The 10,053-nt window shown below is 35.6% G+C and overlaps 2 protein-coding genes and 2 long non-coding RNA genes across 7 annotated transcripts in view; 2 read left to right on the plus strand and 2 right to left on the minus strand.

Moving 5' to 3' along the window:
• The window catches only part of LOC149034742 (uncharacterized), a 367,942-nt gene that overhangs the window by 295,438 nt on the left and 62,451 nt on the right, over positions 1 to 10,053 (minus strand). The gene's annotated exons all lie outside the window — the stretch shown is intronic.
• Positions 1 to 10,053, minus strand: part of LOC149034760 (uncharacterized) — a 95,990-nt gene that overhangs the window by 35,423 nt on the left and 50,514 nt on the right. The window lies entirely within an intron of this gene.
• LOC149034761 (uncharacterized) overlaps positions 1 to 10,053 on the plus strand; it is a 73,457-nt gene that overhangs the window by 4,053 nt on the left and 59,351 nt on the right. The gene's annotated exons all lie outside the window — the stretch shown is intronic.
• Positions 2,767 to 10,053, plus strand: part of LOC149034762 (uncharacterized) — a 66,638-nt gene continuing 59,351 nt past the window's right edge. The window contains exons 1-5 of one of the 2 annotated variants that reach the window (XR_016183080.1): positions 2,767 to 3,008; positions 3,488 to 3,619; positions 3,888 to 3,973; positions 4,591 to 4,654; positions 5,558 to 5,766. This is a non-coding gene — a long non-coding RNA (uncharacterized LOC149034762). Of the gene's footprint in view, positions 3,009 to 3,487; positions 3,620 to 3,887; positions 3,974 to 4,590; positions 4,655 to 5,557; positions 5,767 to 10,053 lie in introns of those variants that run through there. The other variant, XR_016183079.1, reaches the window with a different exon arrangement.

Raw genomic sequence — 10,053 nt, forward strand, 5'->3', positions numbered from 1 at the left:
GACAGAGAAGAACAACAAGTAAACTTAAGAGCTGTTATTATTGAAGTGTGACTAGCACTTTTCATTTTTATATAAAGAAGGACTTGTAATTTGCACCAAAAATAAAAAGATGTAATATTTTTTTGGGAGATCCAGTGATTGGGACATTTAAGAAATTAAGTTATGAAAGGAAACTTAGTTGGTACTTCTCACTACTAACAAGTCTTGTTGACAAATATTTTCAGATCAGAGTTTCAAATAAAGTAAATTGAAGACGTCATATAAAAGGTGTTTTTCCTCAAAGGGAACATTGACTACCTCTGTCTTGTCTGCATGCCAAATGTTTGCAAAGTGTGTGGATGATCCACAAGTATTGGAACTCTTACAAAAATGTTTTGTAAGAATAAAAACAGCAAAACAAATTACAGCAATTAGTCATGAAAATAGAGCAAAAAAACTGAAAAAAAAAGCAGCAACAACAATCATGAAAAAAGAAAGATTAATTAGGTGTTGAATTTGTTTGTCTAAGGCATGAAATTTCTACTAAAAGTATTGTCAACAAAAAGTCTCTGACAGTGTTTGAGGCAACTGAGCTTGACTATTCCATGGTTTTCTAACAAAGGCAACCAGTAATGTAGGTTAGGGAAGTAATATAACAATGTAATTATTGTTAATTATTGTGGAAGTTGGCAATTTCCATTTAACATAACTGACAGCTGGTTCATGAGAAAATCCATATTAATGTAAAGATTTACTAAAACTTAGTTTGAGTAATAAATTTCATGATCTTTAAGTTATAAACATGTACATGTATGTATATCTCTTGGTAAGTTTTGTATAGCATACCTTTTATTGAGCCAAAGTTTTAAGCCTCTGAAATTACTCTTTTTCTTAAAACCTTCACATTCAAGGTATTGAGAATTTCTTAGAATAATTATTTATGTGGACCTCAGGGTATTAAAATTGCCTAAAATTCAATTCCCAGAAATTCCCAAGAGTTCCACACTTCTTAAATTATAGGTAGTTTGTAAAGCTGAGAATTCCTAGGAATTCCTGGGGATTCCAAGTCCTCACAAAACTGGAGTCTTCCTTTCCCAGAAATTCCCAGTAATTCCAAGCTTTTTAAATCAGAGTTAATTTGCATAGTTGGGAATTTTTGAGAATTCCTAGGAATTCCTAGGAATTCCCAGAAAACTGGGAATTCAGTTCGCAAGGGAATGATCTTGGCAAGATTTTTTACTATCTTACATGGTAAGATCTTAGCAAGATCTTTCAGTGGTCTCAACTTGCCAAGATCTTGGCAAGATCCTGGCAAGATCCTTCCAAGATAAAGATCTTGACAAGATCATCCAAGATCTTTCATGATCATAAAAGATCTTGACAAGGTTCTCAACCTGGGCGATGCCCCCAGTCAAGAAGGTAATTACTGCTGTTTTAAGTGAGTATGTTCTATTGCAAGTAGTTCAGCCAAGGGCTGCGGTTAACCTTTTCTATATTCCAGTTGGACCATTCTCTCAATCTGTTATTACTTAGGATAGTTAACTTTTGTAAAATTTGCCAGTGTTTTAACCCTGTAACTTAAATATCTGAATGTTAATTCTCCCCACTAGCTGCTACACATTTCCTTGTAAATTAGTTATGAGTATTTGATTAGATCAAGGTAAAAAGTTCTACCAGATAAGTTTGAGAATTCTCACCACCTGTTTGCTGGATAATGTGTGAATATTACAGGAAGAAGTAACATGTTAAATAGGGTTAAGCTGAAGAAAGAGTCATTTGCAATTATTATGCATTTGTAGACTCAGTATAAACCTTGCCATGAGTGAAATATAGTTGATGTTTTATCATGGGGAGTAATCAAGGAATTTTCTGTGAATGTTTACATATCTACTAAACATAAAAATAAACATTCAAATTGTCAACCATTTGACCTCTTCATAGTGCCTGTTCAGGAAAGCTCTGACCCCCCTGTTGATCACCTGAGCCTGGTATTTGGTATAAAAGAACCTTTAATTTATTTAATGTTGATATATTCATTAATTAAATTTTATTGATTTTATTTTCACCTTCATTTGCCAAATGATGATGTAAGAGTGTCCTTTGGCAAATGGTGGCTGTTGATTTTCCTTGGGATAACCTAAATTATCAGTGGGCTCATTAACAGTCACCCTATGAGAAGGAAAATGTTTACTATAGAATAAATAATGTAGACAGTTAACCTGTTTAAAAATCAAGACAGTGGTTAATAAGTTCAATCAACATGGGCTGATCATTGATTAATGATTGAATGATGTTATTCTTGATTAGAAATCCTGATTGTTCAAATGGCCACGAAAGTCTTCAGCGGTAAGGCCAACAACAGGGGACATTGAGAAAAGTAAATTGTAATGTAAGTATCTTTGTGGTGAAAAATTTAAGGCCGCAGTAACATTGTATCATGCTCAGGGTTTTACTGACAGTAAGCTCTTGTATCTGATGAGTATTTTCCTATGAATGATAGATAAAATACCTAAAGGTGAAAGGTTTTTTTTATGTTAACCATTTTGTATTGCATGAGATTTCAACTGCAAGGTGTGTGAAAAGTTGTGTGATTGTCTGGGTTAATTGAGATAATTAATGTATAATTAATTTAAGGATTTCCTCTGATTAATTAACTACAATTGAATTAAAAGGAAATGTCACTATTTAACCAAAATTTTTCAAACCATGCAGACTCACAGGTTGAAGTACATCGCATTGCTTTGGAGCAATCTCATCTTACTTTGTCAGCTCTTTCTTCACAAAAAGTGGTGAGTGATTGAAATCCCAAGGGCTTGAGTGTTTGGTGCATGTAGTTTAAGAAAATAAGTCTTAAAAGTGGTATGATAATCTTTTCTGAAAGGAGTTTTAAATATTTCTTTATTCAGATCACTGTGATGAATCAGGCAATGGTGTTTTCCTTTTGAACGCTGCATGGGAAGGTACCTTTGGTATCAAAACTGTTCCGAAGGTCAAAATCAAAGATGCTTACTTACAATCTCTGCTCCCAAGTGAGAGTATTTCTTTAATTCTATGTTAATGACTAAACTATGTTAATGACTATGTTATCCAAAAGAAAATTTTTTTAAGGTGGTAATTAGATGCACACTCTGCTCAGGATATTTGGGATCCAGTCAAAAGTGCAATGTAGATACTCACATGATGGTTATATACAATTCAGTTATTCCTTGTTGTGCAAAATGCATTGAAATTGAGGTAAATTTTTGGTTTCCTGTAATCCAAGATTTTACATCTTGTATTACCAATCATTAACTACATGTGGGTTAATCATCTTTGTTTGATCTCTGAATTCAGAAATGTAGAAGTCAGTGACAAGATTTTTCCTGATGTACTCAGTACATCAAGAAAAATCTTGTCACAGACAACTTCACAGTTGTTATTCATGTAAAGGAAGATGGTGCAAAGCTTTATTCATTATAACTACATGTATATTGTAGGTTAATCATCTTTGTTTGATCTCTGAATTCAGAAATGTAGAAGAGTACATCAAGAAAACTCTTGTCACTGACAAATTCACAGTTGTTATCCATGGAGAGGATGATGGTGCAAACCTTTGTTTGATTCAATTGGTAAAAAAATTCTACAAACTATTAAAGAATAGGTAAGAGAAGTTTGTACTGATGGAAACATATACCTACTTCAAATATTAGCAACCAAATCAACAAAGTCAGAAGTCAGATGATAAATTTGGTGAATTATACTGGTACTGGTAAAAAGCATCTTATGATGCTGATAACGTTGCACATCAGTGGATGTATTACAATTATTTTGCTGATAGAGTACAGAATATGGTTTTATCTGACAGATTTTAGTGAATAAATGATATAAATTAAACTGTAATGTCTCATTCATTGTTTTTTTTTCTGCAGGTTCTTTGAAGGATTGAACTTTTGCATCATTTATAGGCCAAATTCACCCTCAAAGCTGTTTTCAAGCTTGCCAAACCATTCATCCTGTGAGTATAAGATACAAATACTTTATTTTATAGCTGAAAAATATGTTACTGATTGATTTTTTATATTCTTGTGAAATTAAAACCAAGTGAATTTAATAAAAGTGATTTTACCGCACTTGGTTTGAGTTTATAAAACTAAAGCCATTGACATTAAAAAATGCAATCAGAAAAAAAGCAGAGACTGTTAGAAAGAGATTATCTGCTTTCATTAACTGAGTTGATAATGTAAATAGGTCTTGATCTGTAAAGAATTTCTAAAGCTGATGTTTCAAGTGTTGTAGTCCTTTGTAAGAGCAAAAGAAGGAGTCTATTAGAACTGAAAGATAAAGCATGACTGTGAACTGCCTATAGAAGGGTTAAATGAGATTGAACACGTTGTAATAAATTCATGTTATGCATGTGAATGGCTGACAGGCTCAAATTTCCATAGAGTGTATGCTAAGATTTTATGAATGTCAAAAATATTTTTGGTATTAGACAATTGAAGTTTGTGTTTTCAAGTAACAGCAAGATCAATTAAAAAGAAATTTTCATTGAAAAACATCTGTCAAAAATGGGAAGTTATTAAGTTTTACCATAGTGCATGTCATTTGCTGACAGTGTTCATCTTTTTTTAGGAACAATGTGTGAAGTGAAAGATTTCTATGGTAAATGATGTTGGTGAACTTGTTTTGTTCCACAGTAAGTACTTCATTAAAAGCTGTATGAAGTATATGCTAGAAAAGAATATGAATGCATTTGTTTAGCATTTTCAAATATTGGAATGGCATAGCAATGAAGGTAATAACTTTGATGTTGTGATGTACTGGATTGCATTACATTCCATGACATTTAATTAGTGGGTACAAATTATGACAAGTGTAATTGAAAGTTAAAGTGAAGAAGAAGTGAAAACAATTTTAGATTCAAAACTCCTTGAAAAGCTTATTGTTATATTATTAGCATTTAATGTGTTAAATTATGAGTGTTTTTCAGTTTATTTCCTTTCTGTTTTGTTTTAGGTATTGTGGACACAATTCTGTATTATACATATAATGCAGAATTGTGTCCAGAATACCTAAAGCATGTTAGTTTCTACACTCCAGATACCATGTTGGGGTTACAGTACATAATGAATTGTCTACTTGGAAAAATTTGGTGCAATTTGTTCTACTGTATCTCTATCAATTCGTGTAACAGCTGATGTTGTCTTCCCCAACCATCTTGTTTCCTCTTTGGTTTTTTCTTTTTATCTCTTGTATTTGCCTCTCAAAGAATATATTTTGCTGATTATATTTAATGATAAAACTCTGTGACAGTCAAAGTCCATCAAATAATTTGACTTCAGGTATGTCTCTTGAACCCTTTCACTCTCAAGATCTCCTTAGTAATTCTCCTGACTGTCTTCCATACAATTCTTATAATGTTAGTTTGGAGAATATGGTATTGGATCAACTACAGAAGTAATTGCCAATTGATATTTCTCTTTATTCTCATCACTTGTCTGCCAGATATTGTATTGATATTGTAAGGAGAAATTCTGTCTTGGTCACTCATGGGAGTTAAAAGGGTTAAAAGGATGATTTTCTCTCTGTTTCCTTTCAGCTTCCAAAAGCAAATCTAAGAGAAAGTTGTCTACAACTCTGAAACCCTTCAGCATGATGAAGACAAATCAGAATCCAATCTTGCCCAGCGATTCGACTTTGTGGCTGTGGATATTCCTCTGGATGGTGAGCCAGAGCAGGAGAAGGATAAGGAAAATGAAACACAGACAACAGAGGATAAGAAAGATGAGCCAATTAAGCAGGATGAAGCACCTCCTCATTCCAGTCAAAGAGGAAGGCGGCCAAGTGTTTTTGAAGAGGGTCTAAAAGAATTTTATGATTCAACCACGACTGGAGAGAAGGTTGAAGCTAAGGAATCAAAGGCTCCAGAGATCACTCTGGAGGATCTTGATGCTGTTTCAGGACAGACAACAGAGTAAGTACAAATTAACCTTTTAAAACTCAAGATCTGATTGTTAATTCTCTCTTCCAGCTGCTACACATTTCCCTTTAAATTAGTTACAAGAATTTGGTTATAGATTAAGATACCAATTTCCACCTGATAGGTTTGAGGATTCTCATTACCTGTTTGCTAGACAACATCTTAATATTACAAGGAGAAGTTACATGTTAATCACTTTTGATAGCTAAAGTATTGTAAAGAAATGTTGTATAAAGTTTCTGAAGTCGAGGTTTGCTGCTGAAAAGAAGACAATCCTGAGTGTCAGCTGTTGGGGTTTGAAGAAATTGGCATTGGCTGGCTATTAAAGTTTTTTATGAAACCCTGAAAAATACAAAAATAGTATTATCTGTAATGTTGTGTCCTAGGAAACTGACATCTTTAGCAGGGGACAGAATGAAGATTAGACCTAAGCGTCACCACAGATCAACAGCAAATCCAGTGAAAAACCTACAGCAGAGAAATGATGTGCAAACAGAGACTGAGGTAAAGTACTGGCACATGTATCTGGCCTTGCTCACTTTTGAATTCTCTGTGGTTCAGTGGTAGAACAACAGAGCACAAAATTAATAGTGGTCAATTGTCCACTGTATTATTTATCATTTACAAAAATTTCAAAGAGTGATCTTTTTAAGAGCGCTCTCAATGAATGTTGCTGAAGGCTTTTTATTATCTGTGTTTACCAATCAACTTGAAGCTTCAACATCCCCTCCCCCCTCTGGGAAATCCATGGGCATTTTCTGTTGTCCATGCCTGGGGGAAGGGAGGTGGGAAATTTGAACCTTGCCTGGCTGGGGTGAGGAATTTGAACTGAGAGTGTCAAGTTTTTTCAGCAGAATACTAGTGTTGTATCTTGAACTATCTTATGGTAAATAGTTTACTTTTGGGAGCAAATGCTCAGTAGAAACAGTCTACAAGGTGTATGTTGTAAAGTTTGGTCAATATGTAGAAAGTCACAATGGCTAAAATTGGGGAGGGCATTTGAAGACAGCTTTTTCCCAGGCAAAGGTGGAGGGGGGGGGGGCAGAATTTGAACAAACCAGTCCTCAAAAGTTCAAATGCCCAGGGGGCTGGTGGAGAGGGGGGGGGGGGAATTGAAGCTTCAAATTGATCAACACATGAGAGAAGATCATTTGATAATAATAATAATAATAATAATTATTATTATTATTATAATTATGATAATAATAATTATAATAATAATAATCACAATTATTGTAGCTCTTGGATAGAATCAGTTCTTTTGACTCGCAGGTTGAGCGACCGAGAATAGAAAAGAAACAGGTCACAAGTGAGCATCCTGTCGTCAAGAGAAAGAAGAAGAAATACAAAGATCCTGACAACCTGTGTATGTCCTTTTTTCCTTCTAGCTGTTGAAGCACATTGTAAATTTTCACTTCTGTGTAGCATTTTAGGAAACTTGTCTGCCTTTTATCCTTGTGGATATTCATAGCATAGTAATGTGGAGAGTCAATTTGCAAATTTTGTGGCGGTGGAATGGCCTTAGGAGTTTGGGGAAAACATGTATCATGGCACAGATGGCATGACCCGTTGTTAAATATGGCAGATTAATTTTGGAAGGCTTTGTTGGATATGAAGGCCATCTTTAGTGTCCAATATTATGGTAGTGCTCACTTGTCATCCCATTTCATCTCGTCCCATTTCATCTCGTCCCATTTCATCTCATCTCATTTCATCTCATCCCATTTCATCTCAACCCATTTCATCTCATCCCATTTCATCTCATCCCATTTCATCTCACCCCGTTTCATCTTATCTCATTTCTTCTCTTCTATTTACATCTTATCTCATCTTTTCTCGTTTTATCTTTCTCTTCTTATCCTATCTCATCCCATGTCATCCCATTTTGTCTCGTCTCATTTCTTCGCATAGGTATCCGGTTAGATCGCGCCATGGTTGGATCGCTCCCAGTTAGATCGCTCCAACCAAAAGTTAGATCGCGCCACTCGAAAGTTAGATCGCTCCATCAAATAAGTTACTTTGCTAACAACATAAGTTACTTCGCTCCATGTTGTAATGTGAAGTATTACTTTCCAATGATCTTTAAAGTTTTATAGGTGATGATGTGTCTTGTGACGATTCGAGTACATCGTCCTCACTTTGTCCTTCAGATTAGCCACTTAGCTACCGATGTATGATGTATAGCGATGATGGAATACATGATCGTGGAATAGATTATAACTTTATAGTCTGAAGTGTATTGGTCATTCTAATACCAATACTGTCCAGTGTGGCCTTTTTTGCTGTTTGATGTAAGGAAACTGATATCTGCCATCTTTAGTTAATAAATTAGATTACACTTCGTGAGCTCCTTACATGAGGCTTCATTTGTTTTTTCTGCGTAGCTCGGATTTTTTTCAAGCGCGCGCCAGCGATTTTAATCGATTGTTAGGTAAGATATACACGTCATTTAATGAATTATCAATTTAGATACCTTAGTTTTGCTACCTTAACCATGGAGCGAAGTAAATTATGTAGGAGCGAAGCCACTTACTTGATGGAGCGATCTAACTTGCCAGTAGGGCGATCTAACCATGGTGCGATCTAACCGTAATTCATCACATCATATCACTACACATAACTCTACTTTCACATAACATTAAAAAACCTTGCACCAACAGTACATGTATATGATGTTCTCTTGTCTACCTACAGGGAGGCGTCACACTCTCGACTTGGCGGCATCAGCATTAGCTGGTTTGGCCAGCACTGAAGATTTCACTAAAGTCAGATTGCGTAAAACTGCTGGGCCTGAAGAGAAGGAAAAGGATGAGTACAGAGGAATAAAACCCATTATGCTGATCCACATAAAAGGTAAATAAAAAAATCTATGGATTTGGAAAATCACAAGAGTTTTTAACCCTTTAATCCCTAAGAGGGACAAGGTTCTAATTTCCTCTTACAATATCACCCCAGAATAAAAGGTTTAAGTCACGAGAATAAAGGAATGATCAGTAAGCAACGAAGCTCTTGATGGTTTTACAAATTCTCCCTGTTAGAACCTTGGAAATGTATTTAGAACAGTATGGAGAATATGCATGATGATGCCAGGGTGTAAAGGGTTAATTGTGAGGGAATATATGACAGGAGTTACATACATACATGTGGGAGACAGAGTGGCCTGATGGTAAGTGCACTGGACTCCGGGTCGAGAGGTCTGGGTTCAAGACTTGGCCAGGTTACTATGTTGTGTTCTTTGGCAAGACACTTTTACTCTTCCCATGTCTCCCTCCACCCAGGAAGGAGTTTAAATGGGTACTGAAGAATTGTTAGGGAAGCCTGATGAAATACTAGGGGGTAACCTTGTGATAGACTGGCATCCCATCCAGGGGGGAGTAGTTACACTCCTTGTCGCTTGATGCTTTATGGAAACTGGGAAAGGCTCCAGCTACGTGGGCCAGAAGACTGGAGTACAGACTTTATCTTTACCTTTACATACATATATTCATGTTAAGCCCTTTGTGTTTTGTGTACAGGACGGCGTCATCTTCAAGTACGTCTCGTTGAACCAAGTTTAAAGTCTTTAAATTCTGGAGACTGTTTTGCTCTTGTGACAGAAAAGGATCTGTTCTCCTGGATTGGAAAGGAATCCAATCCGTATGAAAGAGCCAAGGTTTGTAAATACATGTACTTCTGTAGGAATTGCCACATGCCGTTTTTTCTATTTCTACCTTCACCTCTATATCTCTCATTGCTGATACAACTATTGTTACTGATGATACTGTCACCGATATTGCTGTTTCTGCTGCCTAGTTCTGCTAATGCTGTTTCTCTTGCATCTAATACTGCTACTGATGGTGATTCTTCCTGTTTTTTTGTTCTTTTGCTTCTTCTGCTTCTTCATTACTTTGGTTTTCTGATATTGCTTGTCTTGTTTCTTCTATTGCTTCTGCCACCACTACCACCTCTGTGTCTGCTTCTGCTTCTTCTGCTACTCCTGCTCAGTTTCTGCCACCACCCCTGATACTGTGTTTGTAGATCTCATTTTGGATTGTAGGTCTTAAATAATAATTTTGACTTTTCCGTAGGTGACAGAAATTGTCTCCAAGATTAAAACAAAGAATGAATTGAACTGT

This window comes from Pocillopora damicornis, chromosome 14, assembly GCF_964200805.1.
Source record: "Pocillopora damicornis chromosome 14, jaPocDami1.2, whole genome shotgun sequence".
NCBI lineage: Eukaryota > Metazoa > Cnidaria > Anthozoa > Scleractinia > Pocilloporidae > Pocillopora > Pocillopora damicornis.